The 22597-nt window shown below is 42.3% G+C and overlaps 1 protein-coding gene across 4 annotated transcripts in view; it reads right to left on the bottom strand.

The window, feature by feature from the left end:
* Positions 1-22597, bottom strand: part of ARHGEF37 (Rho guanine nucleotide exchange factor 37) — a 73930-nt gene that overhangs the window by 37469 nt on the left and 13864 nt on the right. The window contains exons 1-2 of one of the 4 annotated variants that reach the window (XM_073801860.1): positions 17111-17317; positions 10196-10360 (exon numbers count right to left, since the gene is read on the bottom strand). The exons of 1 other annotated variant lie outside the window; for it this stretch is intronic. The gene's annotated coding sequence lies outside the window, so the exon portion shown is untranslated. Of the gene's footprint in view, positions 1-10195; positions 10361-17110; positions 17318-17339; positions 17497-22597 lie in introns of those variants that run through there. 2 more of the 4 variants (XM_033853397.2, XM_033853396.2) reach the window with 2 other exon arrangements.

The following is a 22597-nucleotide window of genomic DNA, read 5'->3' as shown; positions in this document are numbered from 1 at the left end:
AGTAAAGGAAATCAGCAGGGATCCCCAAACAGGGAGCTGAAAACCAGATCAGGAGCAGCTAAGCTGATGCAGCTGTAGCCAAAGTGGACAGGATGGGCAGGGAAGAGGGCACTGCCCAGCTCTGTGATCCAGAGACTTAGGCATCAGTGCCCAGGCAGAATCAGGAAGCAAGCTTCTCTCCAGAACTGGGATCCCTCAAGCACGCCAGTGAAATGGTGGATTAGAAAAAAAAGTCTCCCTACCCACACAGAAGATGACAAAGATGTTGCTGCATCTTGCCTTGGGTCCTGAGTAAAGGAAAAAGTCCTTTCTGAAAATTCATAACAACAGGCCTGCTTTCACTGGGTTGTAGGTTCAGATGTATACTACACATGTGGTCCAAGGAGCTCAATGCTGATAAATAAACAAAAAACCAAGTCCTGGAATAGTGCTATTATGAGTACCCACAGAAAAAATAAAATGTCTCCAGGAGGACACATCCTTAACCTAGGCCACATGGTACTCCAAGAGATAACCCTGTCCTGAAGATGAGCTTAAAATCCAAAATTACAAGAACTCCAGTGTAAGTGCACATCATCAGAGACAACAAAGAGCAGGATTAGACCCAAGAACATCAGATAATCAAACTATCAAATAGAAACTATAAAATAAGCAGGAAAAGAAAAGATGTACAAAAAATAAAGACTGGTATGATTTTTTTTTTTTGAATTTTACTTGGTTTGCTTTATTTCTTTTTTTTTTAATTAATTAATCAATTAATTTTAATTTTGGCTGTGTTGGGTCTTCGTTTCTGTATGTGGGCTTTCTCTAGTTGTGGCAAGCAGGGGCCACTCTTCATCGCGGTGCGCGGGTCTTTCACTGTCGCGGCCTCTCTTGTTGTAGAACACAAGCTCCAGACGCGCAGGCTCAGTAGTTGTGGCTCACGGGCCTAGCTGCTCCGTGGCATGTGGGATATTCCCAGACCAGGGCTCGAACCTGTGTCCCCTGCATTGGCAGGCAGATTCTCAACCACTGCGCCACCAGGGAAGCCCCGGTATGATTTTTTAAAGCACCAAGCAGGGCTTCCCTGGTGGTGCAGTGGTTGAGAGTCCACCTGCCAACACAGGGGACACGGGTTCGTGCCCCGGTCTGGGAAAATGCCACATGCCGCGGAGCGGCTGGGCCCGTGAGCCATGGCCGCTGAGCCTGCGCGTCCGGAGCCTGTGTTCCGCAACGGGAGAGGCCACAACAGTGACAGGCCTGCGTACCGCAAAACAAAACAAAACAAAACAAAAAAAACGCACCAAGCAGAACTTAAAGAAATTAAAAATTTAGTCTTTGACATTAAAAACTAAATGGACAGTTTAAACACTCAGGAAAAATAGTAAAGGGGCATATAGATCCAAAGAAATTATCCAGACTGCTAAAAAGAAAGAGAAAATCATGGAAAATATGAAAGAGAATTAAGGGATCTGGATATTGAAATAAGAAGATCATGTACCTAATCTGTGTTCCAGAAGACAAGAATAAACAGAGTGAGAAGAGGCAATATATGAAGAGATGAGACTCATAATTGTCCAGAATTTATAAAAGATATGAATTCTTAGGTCTAGGAAGTACAAGTCCCAAGCAGGATAAGTTAAAAAAAAAAAAATCACATCTAAACACACTGAGAGGAAATTTCAGAACCTTGAAGTCCTGGAGAATTTACCTTATAGTTTCCTTGTCAGGAAACTATGTTCCACCAAAATAAAGAAATCACGATACAAGATACAGGGAACTGGTGATCTAATATGTGAGAGAGGCTGAGGAAATCCCTAGGATAGGTGAAACGAAATTCTGAGTTTGACTGTTGGTGACAGACAGACAGCAAACAATCTGCGCTAGAGTATTAGAATGTCTTGAGAACAAATTTATTGAATCAGTAGAGAATGTGGTCCTTATGTAGGCATAATTACACAGACGGGGACTTCCCTGGTGGTCCAGTGGGTAAGACTCCGCACTCCCAAGGCAGGGGGCCTGGGTTCAATCCCTGGTCGGGAACTAGATCCTGCATACATGCTGTAACTGAGAGTCCGCATGCTGCAACTGAAAAGTCAGCATGCTGCAACTAAGAAGCCTGCATGCTGCAACTAAAGATCCTGCATGCCACAACTAAGACCCAGCACAGCCTAAATAAATAAATCTTTTTTTTAAAAAAATTACACAGATAAGACATACGAAACTAAGAAACAAACCAACAAATAAAAACAATTGTTATGGGCTTCCCTGGTGGCACAGTGGTTGAGAGTCCGCCTGCCGATGCAGGGCACACGAGTTTGTGCCCCGGTCCGGGAAGATCCCACATGCCGCGGAGCGGCTGGGCCCGTGAGCCATGGCCGCTGAGCCTGCGCGTCCGGAGTCTGTGCTCCGCAACGGGAGAGGCCACAACAGTGAGAGGCCCGCGTACCACAAAAAACAAACAAAGAAAAAAACAATTGTTATAACAATTTTTATTAAAAAAATTGTGCAGAAAAGATAAAATTATGTGTCACTACCCGATTCAGTTATAAATAGAAACCACACAAGTAATAATACAAGTGATCTAATTCATATTATGTACCGAGAGGACAGCGTGATGGAGAGGGAGAAAAAATGAGCTAAAGCCTCATCATCCATAGTGGAAATTAAAGAACAATGTCTAAATCGAAAGCTCAAGAAAGAGCAGTATATATGTGTTATAAAACAATCAGCTGAAAACAACAGAAGGAATTGCCTGGTAGTGGCTGGAGCAGGAAAGAGAAGAGGACAGGCTGCTTTTCATAACAAATGTTGCAGAATCACCTGTCTCTCTTTCTCATCACAAATGTAGAACTATCCGTCTCTTTAAATTACAGCTTTGAAGTGAACTAAAAACTAAATGTAAGAAAAAGTGAGAATTCCTCAATTTTGCTGGAGATCAATATTCAAAAATAACTCATATTCCTGTGTATACCAACAACAATTTTTAAGAGTGCAATTTAAGGAAAAATAGCAGCATAATAATAAAAAGATTTAATAATAACACATAATATTTATTCCTTCCTAAATATCTTAATTTAACAAAAGATGGGGAGTTCCCTGGTGGCCTAGTCGTTAGGATTCCAGGCTTTCACTGCCGTGGCCCAAGTTCAATCCCTAGTTGGGGAACTGAGGTCTCACAAGCTACGCATTCCAAAAAAAAAAAAGATGTACAAGATCTTTATGAAGAAAATTATAAACACTTATCTAAATATATTTAAGAACTAGCTGGGAATTCCCTGGCAGTCCAGTGGTTAGGACTCTGAGCTTCCACTGCAGGGAAGGTCTGATCCTTGTCAAGAACTAAGATCCCACAAGCCACACGGCACAGCCTGAAAAAATAAAAACAAAAACAAAACCACAAAAAAGAACTAGTTACAAGTAGAGATATACTATGTTCATGGATAGGAAAAGTTAATATCATAAAGATGAAAATTGACCCAAACTGATTCAATACAATTTCAATAAAACTCCCAATAGGGTTTGGGGGTTTGGGTTTTTTTTTAGTAGAACATAATACAATGATTCTAAAATATATATGGACAAAAAGGCTCAGAATGACTAAGGCAATTCTGAAGAACAAGGTGGGGGGGCCTGTCCTACCAGATATCTAGATACATTTGAAAGTCATAATAATTTTAAAGTATTGTATTGACACAGGGGCAAACAGATCAGTAGAACAGATTAGAGAGCCCAGAAGCAGACCACAGTAAATATGGAAACTTGATATATGACGTAAGTGTCATTATAAGCCACTGGGAAAAGGATGGTCCATGAGATAACTGGCCTCCCCTATAAAAAGTAAACAAATGCAATCCCACAGCACACACCAAATAAACTCCAGATGGATTAAAGACCTAAATGTTAAATGTGAAACTCTAAATTCTTAGAAGAAAATGGGAAAATATTTTTAAACTCTCTAGATAAGAAGAATTTTTTTCAACAAGACATAAAATGTACAAACCCCCAAAGAAAAAATTGATAAATCTGACTACAATAATATTTGAATGTTCTGTTCATAAACAATTCTAAAATAAAAAGGAAAAGAGGGGCCTTAGATCAGAAGATATTTGTAGTGAATACAACCGACAAAAGTTTAATACCTAGACTATATAAAGAACTTCTATGAATCATTAAAACAAGGCAATCTGTAAGAAAAATAGACAAAGGATATGGTTGCAAATACAGTGTTTAAGTTCATTTAGTGTCAATTTTAACCTCCTCCTATGAGATCTTGCTGTAATGCTGAAACTGGAGAGCTAAAACCCAGCTTTCCAGACTCCCTTGCAGCTAAGATTGTAAGATTCCACCAATCAGATGATCTCATGTGAGCCAGAATTTAGAAATTACATAAGTAGGAAGAGAAGTGACGCTTGAAGTAACTATTTAATGGGGCAGGTACTGCATTGTTCTGAAATCAATAGTTCTGGCAACAGATTGTAGCTAAAGTCATAGAATCTTGAAGCCAGCAGTAGGGGCAGCAGCTTCCCAATTCTTCAGTTTCTGTATTGTTACAGAGGGTAGTGGCTTCTTTGGAGCAGCTTTGGAGCTGTATTATTGTATTATTACTTTTTTTTGGGGGGGGGTCCGCACCATGTAGCATGCGGGATCTTAGTTCCCCAACCAGAGATTGAACCCATGCCCCCTGTATTGGGAGTGCAGAGTCTTAACCACTGGACCACCAAGGAAGTCCCTGGGACTCATTCCTAAGGCCCATTCTGTGGACTGCTTCTCCAGGCCTTCCACCAATTTGGTAAGCTCTTAAGACCCTCTTTTATTTATTTATGTTTTTAATTTTTATTTATTTATTTTTGACTGCGCTGGGTCTTCGTTGCTGTGCACAGGCTTTCTCTAGTTGTGGCAAGCAGGGGCTACTCTTTGTTGAGGTGCACGGGTTTCTCACTGCAGTGGCTTCTCTTGTTGTGGAACACGGGCTCTAGGTGTGCGGGCTTCAGTAGTGGCAGCACGTGGGCTTAGCAGTTGCGGTTTGTGGGCTCTATAGCACGGGCTCAGTAGTTGTGGCGCACAGGCTGAGTTGCTCTGCGGCATGTGGGATCTTCCCAGACCAGGGATCAAACCCGTGTCCCCTGCATTGGCAGGCAGATTCTTAACCACTGGACCACCAGGGAAGTCCCAAGACCTCTTTTAAATCCCTTTCTGGTTAAAATAGAATGTTTCGTGTTATCTCCAACTAAATCCTGGCTAATACCAGCACGAAAAGTTAATTCACAAAAGAAGAAATTTAAATGGCTAATATGCAAATGAAAAGATGTTCAATTCACTCTTAACTAGGCAAATGCGAATTATTAAAACCCTAGTAAGGGAATTCTCTGGTAATCCAGTGGTTAGGACTCCATGCTTTCACTGCTGAGGGCCCAGGTTCAATCCCTGGTCAGGGAACTAAGATTCCACAAGCTGTGTGGTGCAGCAAAACAAAACAAAACCACAATGAGATACCATTCCATGCCCAAGAGATCAGCAAAATATGAAAATAAAATAAAATGTTGGTGGGACTGCAGATGAATGGGAAATCTCATATACTGGTACGATAATGTGAATTGTTGCAACCATCCTAAAGAGCAACTTGGCAATATTTAGAAAAGTTTAAAATTCACACAGTCAGGCCAAGGAGTTCTACTCCTAGGTATACCTCGCCTTCAAGAAACTTTCCACATACACACAAGAAATGTAGACATGAATGCTCATTGCAGCACTGCTGAAATAACAAAAAATTAGAAAAAAGTCCCAATGAAAGTAGATAAATAACTTGTGGTATAGCCATATAATGGAATTCTGAACAACACTGAAAGTAAATAAACTATAGATTCATGTATCAATATGGATATTCTCACAAACACTGTAAACAGGAAAAAATATATATAAACAAGTCCCAGAAGGATACACAGAGTATGACACTATTTTTAAAAGTTTAAAATGTGAAAAGAAAAAAATAAAATTTAAAAGTTTTTAAAAGTTTAAAATATGTGAAACAATGCTAGATATTGTTTAGGGACACATACACATGTAGCACAGGTATTAAATTTTTCATGGAAGTGGTTAGCAATAAATCCCAGTGATTAAAGAAATTTTCACATATTGAGGTATAGCAAAGTCATTCTGGCTTATACATGATTTAACTTGATTTTCCGCTAACTAAAACAGCCTGTTTGTGGCCTATCTGACATACATTGTCATATCTGCTTTAATTATTAAAGAAAAGGGCACAATGATCACAAGTAAAGAATGTCCATGTTAAAAATAAAGATTAAATGCCTCCTTTCCTAGAACACCAATACTGGTGCTGCTTCGATGATAAGACTCCTTTCCCAGGAGCCAAAGTCATACTGACTCACTGTGTATGTGCTGATCTGTTTTTTGAAACCCTGAAGGAATATATTCCTGACCTGTTTGATGTTCTTTGTTCCCACATAATAATGTAAAACTGTGCTGAAAACCATGCTTCTCTGGAGCAGCTCTTTAGAGTTATCTGAGAGGCTGTCTCCCAGGCTATAGTCCTCAGTTTAGCCCAAATAAAACTCTTTTTTATTCCTATTATACTTTGTTTATTGATTATTTCCATCCACACAGGATAAAAGTGACCTCTGGAAAGGGAGCTAGAGGAATAGAATTGGGGAGAGTATCAAAGGGGACTTAATGGTACCTGAGGGGCTTTTTAAGTTAACCTTTTAATTCTGAGATAATTAGAGATTCACATGCAGTTGTAAGAAATAATACAGAGGTTCTGTGTATCCTTTACCCAACTTCCCCAGTGACAACATTAGGCAAAACTATAGTACAATCTCACAGCCAAGTTGTTGACACCAATACAGTCAAGATGCAGAACAGTTCCATCTTAAGGATCCTTCTTGTTGCCTTTTTACCCACTTGGCTCCAGCCCCATCCCATCTTTAACCCCCAGCAAATAAGAATCTGTTCTCTATTTCTATACTCTTGTCAGTTCAAGAATGTATGTAGGTAGTTCCCTGGTGGTCTAATGGTTAGAACTCGGCACTTTCACTCCCGTGGCCAGGATTTAATCCCTGGCCAGAGAACTGAGATCCCACAAGCCGCGTGACGCAGCCAAAATAAATAAATTAATTAAATAAATAAAAGCTTTAAAAAAAAAAGAATGTATGTAAATCACACAGTATGTATATTTGAATCATATAATACATAACCTTTTGGGACTGACTTTATTCAATCAGCGTAATTCCTTGGAGATTCATGTAAGCTGTTGTGTGTTATCAATAGGTCCTTCCTTTTCATTGCTGAGTATCAGAGATGTTTTATTTGGTTTTTAAAAAACTGAAGCAAATATGTCAAAAATGTTCAAATTAAACAAAGCTAGGTAGTAAGAACATGGGCATTTGTTGTTTTGCTCTTTGTTCTTTTCTGGACAGTTAAAATATTTCCTAATATTTAAAGTGACATGCATCCCATTCAGCCTTGTACTCAGGTTACTTAGGGCTATGCCTCATCTTCCTGGCTAGACACTAAGCTCTTGGAGACAAGATGAGCACCCATCCATGTGTCTTCCTCTCTGTCTCACAATGCTGATACATATACGAATATGTAATTGCATATATAAATGGTCCTCTTCATGTATTAGTAGCAGAAGTTTCTGTCCTGGGTCATAAGCACTGACCCATGGATCAGTGCTTATATACAGGTGTTTGGCGAGAGCAAGGTTGTTCAGAAGGCAGAAGGCCCATAAAGATCCTGGAACATATCTGATGCACAGCTCTAGTACAGCTCCTGAATGCTGCCTTTGGCCTGCTGATCTGTCCCTGGCCCGAATCACTGACATTCATCACCCAGTGCATTGCTTTTCTAGAAAGATCCCAATAGGATTTCAGGAGAGCTACTCAGGTTCCACTACTCAGAACTGTTGCTAAATAAACAAAAAACATAAATAATACTTCATAGAGAACTGCTAAATATTTAAAATAGCACTTAGGTTAACTGCAATCCAGACCTCCAAGCAGGCCTGGCAGAACTTCTCCGTAGCAGCATTTTGTTATTCTCTTAGTTTACAGCCCATGTAATGGAAAGAAACACATTTTTATTTCTTTAAAAATATATTATTTGGCAATGAAAAGGAATGAGCTACTAATGTGTGCTATAACATAAATGGGTCTTGAAAACATTACACTAAATGAAAGAAGTTAGCCACAAAGGACCACATACTTGATGATTCTATTTATAGGAAATGTCCAGAATAGGCAAATCTACAGAAACAGAAAGTGGGTTAGTAGTTTCCAGGGCTGAAGGGATAATGATTTGGAGTGTGGTAGCTGGGTTTCTTTTGGGGATGGTGAAATGTTCTAAACTTATTAGTGGTGATGGTTGCACAACTCAGTGAATATACTAAAAACCATTGATTTGTACACTTTAAATGGGTGAATTAGGGACTTCCCTGGCAGTCCAGTGGTTAAGACTCTGCGCTTCCACTGCAGGGGGCGCAGGTTCAATCCCTGGTCAGGAACTAAGATCCCGCATGCTATGCGGCGTGGCCAAAAAAAAAGGGTGAATTATATTATGTGAATTATATCTCAATAAAGCTGTTACCCCCCAAAATATTATATAATACGAAATGTTGGCAAGGATGCGGAGAAACTGGATCTCTCATACATTGCTGATGGGAATGTAAAATGGTACAGTTACTTTAGAAAATAGTTTGTCAGTTTCTTTAAACACTAAACATACACTTACCAGCAATCACACCCCAGGGCATCTATTCCAGAGGAAGAAAACTTATGCCTATATAAAAACCTGTCTACGAATGTTCGTCAAAGCTTTATTTGTAATAGCTAAAAACTGAAAACAACCAAAATGTTGTTTTATTAAGTGAATTTAATAGGTGGATGGCTAAAAAAAAAAAAAAGTTGTATATCTAAGGTCACAGAATACTCAGAAATAAAAAGGGATGAACTACTGATACCCTCAAGAACCATCCAGTTGTGCTGCCTGAAAACAGAACAACCTGAAAAGCTTACTGTGTGATCATTTATAAAGCATCTAAAATTATAGAGACAGAGAACAGATTAGTGGTCACTTGGTTAGGGATGAGGGTGGTGGGCACCTGGGTGTGGCAATAAAGGAACAGCACAGGGAGAACTTCATGGTGATAGAATAGATCTGCATCTTAATTGAAATGGTGGTTACAGAAATCTACACACGTGATAAAACAACATCTAACAATCAAACACATGATTATATCAATGCCAATTTCCTGGTTTTCCTGCTATTGAGATAAGACATAACCACTGGAGGAACCTGGTGAAGATACACATAACCTCTCTGTACTATCCTTGGAACTTCATGCTGACCGATACTTATTTCAAAGTAAAAAGTTAAAAACAAACGAAATATTAGATAGCTTAAGTTATCCACTATCTTTGCAACACTCTCAGGACAAATGCAGCTTAAAAGCCTGGGAGAACAGGCTGGGTGCCTTTGTTCCATTTCCTGGTCTGGTCTGATAAGGAGGTTTGTCTTGGAGAACATATTTGGGAAAATATGTCTTTCAATATAGTCCAGTCCATGCTCAGTCCTGAGATCTCTTTGATGCCCTGTGATAAGCAATTAAGAACTAAAATCAGTCTAGCACATAGCGGGTACTAAAAACAAAAAATGTTTCTTGAATGTTATGCAGTGACTGCTTCTGACTCTAGGATAGGATAGGATAAAACAGTTAATTCTCTTCTCCTCTCTCCTCCTCTGTCCACACTCGCACAGAATAATTTGGGCATTCACACATTTATTCAACAAATATTTGGAGTAGCTATTTCATGCCAAGCATTTTTCTGGACTGTGAGGATACAAAGTTAAAGGCGGGAAAAAAAGGGCTCTACAATAAAGATAGGGCATTTAATTTTTGTTTCTTGTTGTTTTGTTTTATTTAGGGTTCTAGGGCTCTAGGGTTCTTTCATTTTTGTAATTTTATTTTTTTTATACAGCAGGTTCTTATTAGTTATCTACTTTATATATATTAGTGTATATATGTCAATCCCAATCTCCCAATTCATCCCACCACTTTCCCCCTTGCTGTCCATATGTTTGTTCTCTACATCTGTGTCTTTATTTCTGCCTTACAAACCGGTTCATCTATACCATTTTTCTAGATTCCATGTATATGCACTAATATATGATATTTGTTTTTCTCTTTCTGACTTACTTCACTCTGTATGACAGTCTCTAGGTCCATCCATGTCCATGTCTCTACAAATGACCCAATTTCGTTCCTTTTTTATGGCTGAGTAATATTCCATTGTATATATGCACCACATCTTCTTTATCCATTCATCTGTCGATGCGCATTTAGGTTGCTTCCATGACCTGGCTATTATAAATAGAGCTGCAATGAGGGTCTCCCTGGTGGTGCAGTGGTTAAGAATCCGCCTGCCAATGTAGGGGAGACTGGTTCAAGCCCTGTCCAGGAAGATGTCACATGCTGCAGAGCAACTAAGCCCGTGCACCACAACTACTGAGCCTGTGTTCTAGAGCCTGCAAGCCACAACTACTGAGCCTGTATACTTAGAGCCCGTGCTCTGCAACAAGAGAAGCCACCGCAATGAGAAGCCCATGCACCGCAACGAAGAGTAGCCCCCGCTCACCACAACTAGAGAAAGCCTGCACGCAGCAACGAAGACCCAATGCAGCCAAAAATAAAATAAATTTTTGAAAACATAGTGCTGCAATGAACATTGGGGTGCATGTGTCTTTTTGAATTATGGTTTTCTCTGAGTATATACCCAGTAAGGATAGGGCATTTAAAATATCTGGTTATTTGCTCCAAGTTTTGCAGAGGGACTAAGTAAATGTTATGGACGTCCTGATGATTTCACCCCTTTTAAGACAGAAGTAACAAGGAAAATGATACTGTGAACCTAATTCTGACCAATCAGAAGTGAATGGAGGGCTTCCCTGGTGGTGCAGTGGTTGAGAATCCGCCTGCCAATGCAGGGACACGGGTTCGATCCCTAGTCCAGGAAGATCCCACATGCCGTGGAGCAACTGAGCCCATGCGCAACTGCTAAGCCTGTGCTCTAGAGCCCATAGGCCACAACTACTGAGGCTGCATGCCACAACTACTGAAGCCCGCATGCCTAGAGCACGTGCTCCACACCAAAAGAAGCCACCGCAATGAGAAGCCCATGCACAGCAACAAAGAGTAGCCCCTGCTCACCGCAACTATAGAAAGCTCGCATGCAGCAATGAGGACCAAATGCCAAAAATAAATAAATAAATTTATATTAAAAAAAAGAGGTGGTTAGGGCTTCCCTGGTGGCGCAGTGGTTGAGAGTCCACCTGCCGATGCAGGGGACACGGGTTTGTGCCCCTGTCTGGGAAGATCCCACATGCTGCGGAGCGGCTGGGCCCGTGAGCCATGGCTGCTGAGCCTGCGCGTCCGGAGCCTGTGCTCCACAACGGGAGAGGCCACAACAGTGAGAGGCCCGTGTACTGCAAAAAACAAAAAACAAAAAACAAACAAAAAAAAAAGAGGTGGTTACTCTTTAAAAAAAAGAAGTGAATGGAGACAGGGACTTCCCTAGTGGCTCAGTGGTTAAGACTCTGTGCTCCCAGTGCAGGGGGTCCAGGTTCCATCCCTGGTCAGGGAACTAGATCCCACATGCATGCTGCAACTAAGAGTTTGCATGCCACAACTAAAGAGCCTGAGTGCTGAAACTAAGGAGCACTTGAGCCACAACAAAGGAGCCCGCCTGCCGCAACTAAGACCCAACACAACGAAAGAAAAGAAAGAAAGAAAGAAAGAAAGAAATGAATGGAAGTAAGCAGATCCCAGAGGAAAGTGAAACCATCATCTTAAAAGTTCTTTCAGAAGGCAAAATGTCATGGCAAGAAAAGATGAACATCCATCAGGCTCCCACCCCAGGTTACAGAGAGAGGTCAATTTAAACATTTAAGGGGAAAAAAAGGAAGCAAAACCTCTAGGGATTAGGGTTCATGGGAAGACTGTTGAAGATGAAGTTAAACATCATGCTAACAAAAGACCCTGTTGAAGAATAAAGGGAGGAAATACCTATGGAAATGAGAATGGCCACACAGGGATCCTGGCTAACAAGCCTCGTTTATAAAGATACATACAAGAGGGGCTTCCCTGGTGGCGCAGTGGTTGAGAGTCCGCCTGCCGATGCAGGGGATACGGGTTCATGCCCCGGTCCGGGAAGATCCCACGTGCCGCGGAGCGGCTGGGAGCCTGTGCTCCGCAAGGGAAGAGGCCATGGAAGTGAGAGGCCCGCGTATGGCAAAATAAATAAATAAATAAATAAAGATACATACAAGAGTCAGAGTGGTGGGTCCTGTACAAAGAGCTTCCAGAACTCTAAAACACAGAAGCGTCTGGGATTAACAAAATTGTAAGAATAACCTCCACAGCTCTGCCCCTACTATGACTGCCAACTAAATTTTAACATTCATGTTCAGAAAAAGTAAAAAATAGGCACTCCATTTGATGGCTTTGCTTTCCTCTTCTTAGCCCTAAAGAGTGACTGCAGGGGTCACTATGAAGGTTAGGAGCCTAGACCCTGGAAGCAGAAAACTTGATTTCAAATTCTGATTCTGCGATCAATCAGCTGGCTTTCCTGGGATAATTATATAACCTTCCTTATAAGGTTGTTATAAGATTTCATATGATAATCCATGTAAAGTGTATAGCAGAGTGTCTGCTACGTGGTGAGCTTTCAATAATGGTAGCTGTTGTTTTTGTTACTATTACTGTTAAACTGGAAAGAGTAGCATGACCGTGGATCAGAGGGATGAAGTTGTCTAAGGACACTTGGCTGATCATATTCAAGCAGATGGTGAGAATAGTTAATCATGATGATAATAATAAGTAATACGAACTACACAGCAGAGCCTAACTGACAATGCAGCTAATAACAAAGAAGTGGAGCTGAGAGATGGAGAGACCATGAGACTAAGCCCTGATGGCATTACTTAATCCAACCACGATGGAGACTGATTCCCTTCGGATTTTTTTTTTTTAATGTGAGCTAACACATTTTCATTCCCCACCCCACTTTGGCCTAAACCACTCTGAGTTGGGTTTCTGCCACTTGATTAAAACAGATGGTCTATCAGCCCTTGGAAAGACCATCTGTCTATGAAACAGACATCACTGAGAGCCAGCATAGGTTAACAGAAAAAAGACAAACAGGTCATGCCAGACTATCCTCATTCCCTTAATGAAAGCTGACTAGATCAGTAGATCAAAGGAATACCACAGGCTAGTGTAACTGGACTAGGAAGGTACTGCTGGTCTCTCGTGACATCCTTACGAATAAGGAATAAGATGAGGTAATGGAATAAGATGTGGCGATGGGGAAGCAATAGGACAATAATATGGACTAAAAACTGATAAAATACCAAATTCAAAGAGTGTTGGTCAGTGTCAACCTCTGGGATCTGCCCTGTTTCATTAAGGATAGCCATTAGTTCTTTCGGTGCTTCCCATCTCTAAGACCACCTGAACCTAAATCTCCACCATTTTTCTCCTGAATCAGCACAACAGCCTCCTGACTGGATGCATACACAGCACCAGAGTGGTCATTCAAAAACATAAAATTGACTGCTTCATTCCTCTGTCGAAACCCAGACAAGTCTCCCCTGAAAGTCATCCCCCTTCCAAAGAACCACTCCTTTCCCCCAATAATTATGTTTCCTATTCAATTTGTTTTACTGGTTCATTCAATAGAGCAGAAGCTCCACAAGGGCAAAGACCATGTTTCTTACATTCATCAACGTATCACCTAGTGTCTACTCTAGATCTAGCACATAGTAGGTGCTCAATTAATTGAATTAATGAATGAATGGCACAGATGAACACTGGCAGAATAGTGATCAAATTGCCAATGACACTGTTACAAGTGGAGTTAGACACACAACTCTTGGAAGCCACAACAAAGTTTGAGGTCAGCTAAGAGACAGAAACTCCCCTTGAATTTTATATAACTGTAATTATATAGTATGTACACTTTTTTGTCTGGCTTCTTCCTTTCAACAAAATTATTTTGTCATTCATCCATGTTGTAGCATGTATCAATAGTTCATTACTTTTTATTGCTGTGTAGTATTATATTATATAAATATACCACAGTTTATCTATGCACTGGTTGCTTCCTGTTTCTCAATTACAATAAAGCTGGACCTAGGAATGCAATGCTTATTTTTCATTTCTTTTTTTTTTTTTAGGAATGCAATGTTTAGATCACAGATAGGTATATACTTTTAAAAGAAAATGTCATACTTTTAAAAAGTGGTTGTACCATTTTACTTTCCCACCAACAGTGTATGAGTTCCGGCAACCTGGTCAACACTTGAAGTGTACACTTGATGTACACTTGATGTAGCCAGTCTTTGTATGAAGTTTTATCTGCTTGTGGTTTTAATGTGCATTTCCCCAATGATTAATGATCTTGAACATCTTTTCAAGTGCTTATTTGCCACCAATATATTCTCTTTGGACATCATGGGTTTTATGTTTGTTTGCTTAAATTACAAAGGAGGACTTCCCTCTGCCCTTCCACTGCAAGGGGCGTGGGTTCAATCCCCGGTTGGGGAAATAAGATTCTACATGTCATGTGGCACAGCCAAAAAAAAAAATTACAAAAGAGGCTCTCACTGATTACATAACTAGACAAACAATACAGAAATGTATAAATAATTAATAGTCTCCTACCCCCCAACACACACATAGGCAACCAGAGGTGCACAAGAACCACCAGGAGCACTTATCAGGCATGCAAATTCTTGCCCCCACTCTTGGAAGATTCTGATTCAGTAGGTCACAGATGGGGCATTTTGACAAGCCCCTAGGTGATTCTGACACAAGCGATCTGTAGATTTCTTAAGAAAGTCTGCTCTTACTATTGTCCTCCTAAGGAATAGTTGAAGGAATGAAGACAGTGAGTCTGGAGAGGCAAACGCACGGAAGGGGTACACGGACTGCCTTCAAATAAGTAAGAGCCTTTGTCTAAGAGAATGACTGTGTGTGCTCTGTGTTGTCCCATGGAACACCAAGAGTTTGGAACCTAAAGATCAAATCAAAAAAAACTTTCTGGGCTTCCCTGGTGGCGCAGTGGTTGGGGGTCCGCCTGCCGATGCAGGGGACGCGGGTTTGTGCCCCGGTCTGGGAAGATCCCACATGCCACGGAGCGGCTGAGCCCGTGAGCCATGGCCGCTGAGCCTGCGCGTCAGGAGCCTGTGCTCCGCAATGGGAGAGGCCACAACGGTGAGAGGCCCGCGTGCTGCAAAAAAAAAAACAACTTTCTAAGAGAGCTACTGTGAAACAAATTTAGGCAACAGAGCTAGCAAGGAAAGGAATGTGCCAAAATCACCAAGCTTGCAGAAAAAGGACTTCTCTGGGTTGAGAAATGACTGTTTGAGGTTACGAAGACAGAGGGCAAAAGACGTTCCAGACATACACATACACATTCTCTCTTTCTTTCTCTCTCTGAGGAAAAACTGCCCCTTATAAATACACAGAGAGGAATGTAACCACCAGACAGGTAGTGTGTGTCTTAACCCAAATTAAATAACAGCTATTTGCCCTAAGCCATATTTCCCTGTCTCTATTGGCAAGGCCTAAAATGGTAGGGAAAGGAGACAACACAGTATTTGGTAAGGGCAGCTCCTTTTATAGATAAGTAGGTCTGCCCAGGCCCTCTCCTCATAATTTTGGATCCATCGATTTTAAAGAGCTTAAGCCTGTCAATAAGCAACAGGCTTTGGACAATTAAGCTCAACAAATGCCATTTTGCTTCAGTTACAGCACCCAAAACACCCCCCCTCCCTAATCAGTTAAATAAAAAGCCATTTATTTGTTCTAGAACAGAATCAACCAAGGCACTGTTTACCACAGCAAGCTGCTGATCCAAGAGGGATATGAGCCAACTGCCAAGTAACTCCTGTACCCTGGCAGAAACTCAGCTGAGCCTCCATCTGTGGGCAAGATTAGGGAGGCGCCCAGGTTCCCATGTATGTCCTTCTCTTTCCTCTCATTTACAACTATACAGATGCTGGCTCCATTCAAAAGGGGCATGTGAGGCCCAATAATCTGTCCTTGTTAGAATGTCTGGTAGTTTCTACTTTCAGCATTTGACCCAGGGTCAAATATTGAGTGTTGGGCATTATTCTAAATAGGTGCACTCTTATTTAGGTTACTATCACCAAGGTATGTGCAGCCGCTTATAAGTCATAATAGGGCTGACTTTATATTTGCATGTTTTAAATTTTTTAATTTTTTTTTCTTTTATTTCGGATACAGCCCAACTTCCCGCAGGTCATCACTCTTTCTTAACTGGCATGGCTTTGACTCACTGGTTTGTGTGTGCCAGCCCTTTTATTGAGCACCTACTACGAGCGGGGCACTGGGCTCAACGTTCATCTGTAGTCCGACAACAACATGAAAGACGAAGCAATCTTACCTCAAGTTTACAAAGAAAACTGGGCCTTGGAGAGGTTAAAAAGTATGTCCAAAATCAGGCAGCTAGGGGCGTCGGAAGCTGTCTGAACTCAGAGCAGGAACTCATTCCTTCACCCGCCTCCCTTTACAGGAGCAAATAAACTGCTCCGAAACAGCGCAGCCTGAGTGCCAGCCTTCAGTCATTCCTTACAGCAGGAATGCTTCATCCTGCTGTCAAATCGGAAACTGTGTGCAAGATTATGTATGAACCCTGGGGAGGGGACCCAGACTTTTAAGGAGTCAGTGATCCCAAGAAGGTTAAGAGCCAGCACCTAGGCAGGCTGTCAGCTTCCCAATTCTCTAAGTTCCTGGCGCTCGCTGTCCAGGGAGCAGTGCGGCAGGGGTCGTAAGTTCTGGCTTCCAGTCCCAGTCTTGGCACTACTTCTCTGAGGGCTGTTGGCCCAGGCACCTCACCTATGGACCACAGATTTCCTTTCTCTTTTCCCCTGGCCTTGACTCCCTATTTATAATTATACTTTCCTTGTCAAGAATTTTTTTTAACCATTGTTTGTATTATTCCACTGTTTTAACGTATATGGAGTCATTAAAAAGTCGCCCCCAATGCTACACTGAAGCAGAGGGATAAACAATGACAGGCCAGCTTACCTCTCCGGACCTCAGTTTTCCACCTGTAAACTGACCCGCTTGCATCAGCTGGATCAGGTTGCTTGCATTCCCAGTAGACTCAAGACACAAAGCTAGCTACCGAGCAACCCGGACCGGCGTCGTCGCTCCAGCGCTCCTCCAACCTCCCTTTCCGGATCTGATCAGCAGCTGTTTTCCCGCGACCCTCCCTGGCCCTATCCTGCCGGCCCAATCACCCGGGCAGACTCACCGCTCGCGCAGGGTGCCAGCTGCCGGAAGGAGCTCGACCGCCCCGGCGATTGCGCAGCCAGGGAAAGAAAGGCGCCGGTCTCCCGGCCCCACGCCGCGCTGTGACCTGCGCGCGCTGTTCCTAGGGAGGACGCGGGCGGGCGCGGCTCTGCCCACGCTGCGTATGTGCGTGTGCCGAGAGGGCGCGGCCCCGGCTTTCGCCTTTGTTAATTGTCCAACTGGAGGCAGGTTGTTTTCCACTGGACGCTCCCTGCAGTGAGTCCCAGCCGGGGTGGCCCGGCGACTGCAGCAACTGCCGTGCGCTGGCCCGCAGCCAGCGCGAAGCCTTGCAAGTGGGTGTCAATGCTGCGCCCGGTGACCCACCTACCCGCGACTTCTCATTTAGGCACCTACTCCTCCCTCGGGCTACTCAGCACCAAAGCAGGGACCGGCAGTTAGGCCATCCGGTGGGAATGTTGACCCCAGGATCCCTGAATATCTGTGCTCCTTCCCGAATCACCAAACTTTAGGGCTGGACCTTGATTTTAATTCTGAGTGCCGGCTGCCCAGGATTTCTGGGTTCCTATCCTAGCTCTCTTGGGAGCCCTGTGCGCAATCTTAGATAAATCTGCCAGTCTCCCTGCACCCCAGTTGCCTTTTCTATGACTCAGAGTAGTGAGTGGGACTCTGTTCTAGGCACCAAGTATTCAGCAGTCAACATAACAGACAAGGTCCCTGCCCCCTTGGGGCGTGTCTGATAATGAACACACACTTGAAAGTGATCATTACGAAAAGTATAGAAAGTTTCATATCAGGGCAACCAAATCTTGTTTATGGAGTGATAAATGGACTAGATTAACTTTTCTAAATCCTCCAATTCTAATATTCATTCTTACTCTAATTATGTGAACGTTATTACTATTATTAGTGATAGCACTAGTAATATTGCTTACTCAGTGCCAGGTACTGTACTAAACATTTTATTTGTATTTCCTCATCAATCAGATTCATAACTTTTCTAACGATAGGTATACCTATTATCATCCTCATTTTAGAGAGAAAAACTGAGGCTAGAGAAATGAAAGTAACTTGCACACTGTCACACAGCTACTCAGTGACAGGACCAGTACTCAAATTCAGACTGTCTGAGGCCTCAGGATGCTTAAGCACTACTCTACATGCATAAAAATATGAAGACCAGCATGGTGTTGTATCTTGAATGTGATGGATGAGAACAGTAGAAGAGGAGGGGGTGGTTTTAGTCTGTAGAGGAGAAAAGCAAAGGAAGTTGAGAGCTTTCTTAAAGAGCTGTTCATGGATCAGACTTCACATACATGAAATTAGAGGTCACTAGCATGGGGAAAGCTATAGGGAGACAAATTGCAAATATGTAAGGAAGAACTTGTCTAACAATCAGAGCATTTCAAAAATGACATCAGTTGCCTGGAGAGAGTGAGCATCCTGTCACTAAAAGTCAGCATTCAGGGCTTCCCTGATGGCTCAGTGGTTAAGAATCTACCTGCCAATGCAGGGGACACGGGTTCAAGCCCTGGTCCGGGAAGATCCCACATGCCGTGGAGCAACTAAGCCCGGGCGCCACAACTACTGAGCCTGCGTGCCTACAGCCCATGCTCCACAACAAGAGAAGCCACCGCAATGAGAAGCCCGCGAACTGCAATGAAGAGTAGCCCCCGCTCGCCGCAACTAGAGAAAAGCCAGTGCACGGCAATGAAAACCCAACACAGCCAAAAATAAATTAATTAATTAAAAAAAAAAAGTCAGCATTCAACTAGAGAGGGTTATTGGGGATGCTTCAAAGAAGAGTCATGCAAAAGTTAAAGTTTAGGTGATCTCTAAATTTCCTTCTAATTCTGAAGAGAATTTGAGTCCTAGAGTGGTTAAGTGACTTGTCCAAAGTCACCCAGGTAATGAAGACCTGACCCCCAAAACAAGTCTCACTTCTAGATCAGACTTCCTGTTTGTGGGTGCGGGTCTTGTGAGTGCTCCGCACCTCACTTTATGCTCCTTTTGTGTGTGTGTGTGAGTGAGAGAGAGAGAGAGAGAGAGAGAGAGAGAGAGAGAGAGACCACTTGTCCCAGGTGTCTGGAATCATCTGCTTTACCTATTTACTTTCCATTTCTAATATGTGTGTGCCCTTCTTCCTTGCTTGTGTTGAATATTCTGTGTTTTCAGATAGAAGTGTCAAACCTCCCGGGCAAATTACTATAATATAGGGGTTCAAGAGGAAGTGGAGTCCCTGCTTCCCTGGAGTACAATTTATTTCATAAGTTAAGGAAAAGGAGAAAAGCTAGATGATATTTTTATTTGAAACTGATGTTTCTTTGATTCTATTTTAGGACTATGGGTTATCTTGAGTTAAATTTCTAATGCACTGGCACTAATTCCCCATCTTTCATCCTAGTCACAAATATTTTGATAAGCAGAAATCTAGTTGTCAGCTTCAAAAGAGGCATTCTTTTCTCAGAGCTCTGGAGAGCTACTTGTTTGTTTTGACTGGAAACCTCTAACAAAGGAATCCAATTGCCTTTTGGGATTGATTTCTAGAACATTTACAAAGAAATGGATATCACCTTGTCCCCAGTGATACTAACTCAAAGATAAAAAGAGTTCCCCTTCACTTCTACCCTCAACAGAGTGATCAATTTTTTAAGTTTTTAAATTTTTAAATTATTTTGGCCTCACCGCGCAGCATGTGGGATCTTCCCCAGCCAGGGATCAAACCCGTGCCCTCTTCATTGGAAGTGCAGAGTCTTAACAACTGGACCACCGGGGAAGTCCTTAATTTATCTTTTAAGAAAATATATTTACCTCGTTCAAAATTTCAAAGTATACTGTCAAGGCTACAGCTTATTCACCTTTGGACTCCTCTCAGTGCCTGGCATATTGCCCTGTAGGTGCAATAAGTGATTATTGACTGGGTAAGTGAATGAGTGTGAATTAAGAAGTTGTGGAAGATAGAGAATAGTCCATTTAGGGTGGGGCAGCAGATATTGTCCCTGAGGTGCATGGGCTTAAAGGAAACCTAGACAGAACTCCCAGACCAGGTGCACATTTGACCATGACTTTATCCAGAGATCTGTACTAAAAGCAGCAACATCAGACTCTTTTGGGTTGAGCATTACCTAAAGACTAGGTACTAGCCAGTCTTTTGGTTGTACACAACAAAATCCGATTTTAGTTAACTGAAGCAGAAAAGGAATTTATTCAAAGAGTATCAGGGAGCTCAAAGAATCAATGCAGACTAGAAAACCAGGCTAAGAATACAGGAAGCACCAACATAGGCTGGGTGGCCAGACCCAAAGAGGAAACCACGCCATAGGAAGGATGCTGCTGCTGGACACTGGCAATGCCCTGGGGATTGGGTGCCATAGCTGACCCAGCTGCCATCACTGCCACCAGATACTGAATACCACCACTTCCAGAGTAAATTTTACACATTGCCTGCTTCTCTCTCTCTCTTTTTTTTAATGTATTTATTTTATTTATTTTTGGCTGCATTGGGTCTTTGTTGCTGTGTGCGGGCTTTCTCTAGTGGCAGTGAGCGGGGGCTACTCTTTGTTGCGGTGCACGGGCTTCTCATTGCAGTGACTTTTGTTGCAGAGCACGGGCTCTAGGAGCCCAGGCTTCAGTAGTTGTGGCACGTGGGCTCAGTAGTTGTGGCTCGTGGGCTCTGGAGCGCAGGCTCAGTAGTTGTGGCGCATGGGCTTAGTTGCTCCGTGGCATGTGGGATCTTCCCAGACCAGGGCTCGAACCCGTGTCCCCTGCATTGGCAGGCGGATTCTTAACCACTGGCGCCACCATGGAAGCCCTGCCTGCTTCTCCTGACCCCTATCTCCAGAATCACAATCCTGGACGGATGGGCTAATCAGTCATGCTTGGGTCCCAAGCAGTCAACAATCAGGAAAGACTGATACCAGGGCCTTTTGGCTTCCATGAGTGAGATGTAGGGGCCTGCCTCACACCGTGGCCTGTTCCCCAAACTTATAAAGGCAATTTGGAGGCTGGACAGCCAGGAATATGACAAATGTCCACTATAAAGTCTTCTAATAATCTATAGGCCAAAACTGAAAGAATTAGGGCTTCCCTGGTGGCGCAGTGATTGAGGGTCCGCCTGCCGATGCACGGGACGCGGGTTTGTGCCCCGGTCCGGGAGGATCCCGCGTGCTGCGGAGCGGCTGGGCCCGTGGGCCATGGCCGCTGGGCCTGCGCGTCCGGAGCCTGTGCTCCGCAACGGGAGAGGCCACAGCGGTGAGAGGCCCGCGTACCGAAAAAACTGAAACAAAACCAAAAAAAATACCAAAAAAACACCAAAAAACCCTGAAAGAATTAAAGAGTATAATCTGTGTAAAATGCTTAATACAGCACCTGAGCTGAACTCTCAAGACCAGAAGAGGTGGCTGTCATACTTATTACTCAACTTGTTAAAATTTTAGCTAGTCAGAGAACTTCTTTACAGTAACAATATTTTCTTCCCAAGCATCTCCTTTTATTTCTTATTGGAATCACTTATAATTGCAGAGTTGAGCAAAGAAAGGTTGCAAAGGGGTAAACTGTGTCAGAAGTGTACTTAGCAGCACAGTGGGGACAGTGCCATGAGCATAATAAATCCAATTTATTTTTCTGATAAATTTTTAAGAAGACTGCCTACCTCTTTTAGAGTCTCAGTCTTGGGATCATATCTATTTTTTAATTTAATTCTATGAAATTTACCACTCTAATTTCTACAGTAATACTAAAAATAGGTGCTACTTACTGAGTACCTAATACATGCCAGAAATTTTTCATGGATTATTTCTAATAGTGATAGTCATCCTATATTATAGATATTATTTGCATTTTACAGATGAGGAAACTGAAGCTCAGAGAGATGAAGTAACCTGTCCAAGAGTACACGGCTCATAGGTGATAAGTGCATAACCAACTACTACTACTCCATATTTTCTCTCATATGGTTGCTTTCTCCAAAGATTCCCATCACCATTTTTTTAAAATTCTACTAAGTCCAAATGTATGTTTCTTGAATCATTTATTCATTCTGAGATTTTAAATTGTCAGAAAGACAAGTCAAGAAATTATTGGTTGCTGGGTCTTTAGCAGAATTAAACTTTTATCAGATAACAGGCTAGTGTAGTAACCTCATTAGCAACATATAAAAAATTTTATATCAAGAGTGTCTGCTTTATTGAGCCCATATTGTAAGCCAGATACTCTGCTAGTCAGCCCTAAAAGAAAAGTATTACCATCTTCTTCTTTTTTTTT

The sequence above is a fragment of the Tursiops truncatus genome, chromosome 3 (genome assembly GCF_011762595.2).
Source record: "Tursiops truncatus isolate mTurTru1 chromosome 3, mTurTru1.mat.Y, whole genome shotgun sequence".
NCBI lineage: Eukaryota > Metazoa > Chordata > Mammalia > Artiodactyla > Delphinidae > Tursiops > Tursiops truncatus.
This window is presented reverse-complemented; position numbering and strand designations above follow the sequence as displayed.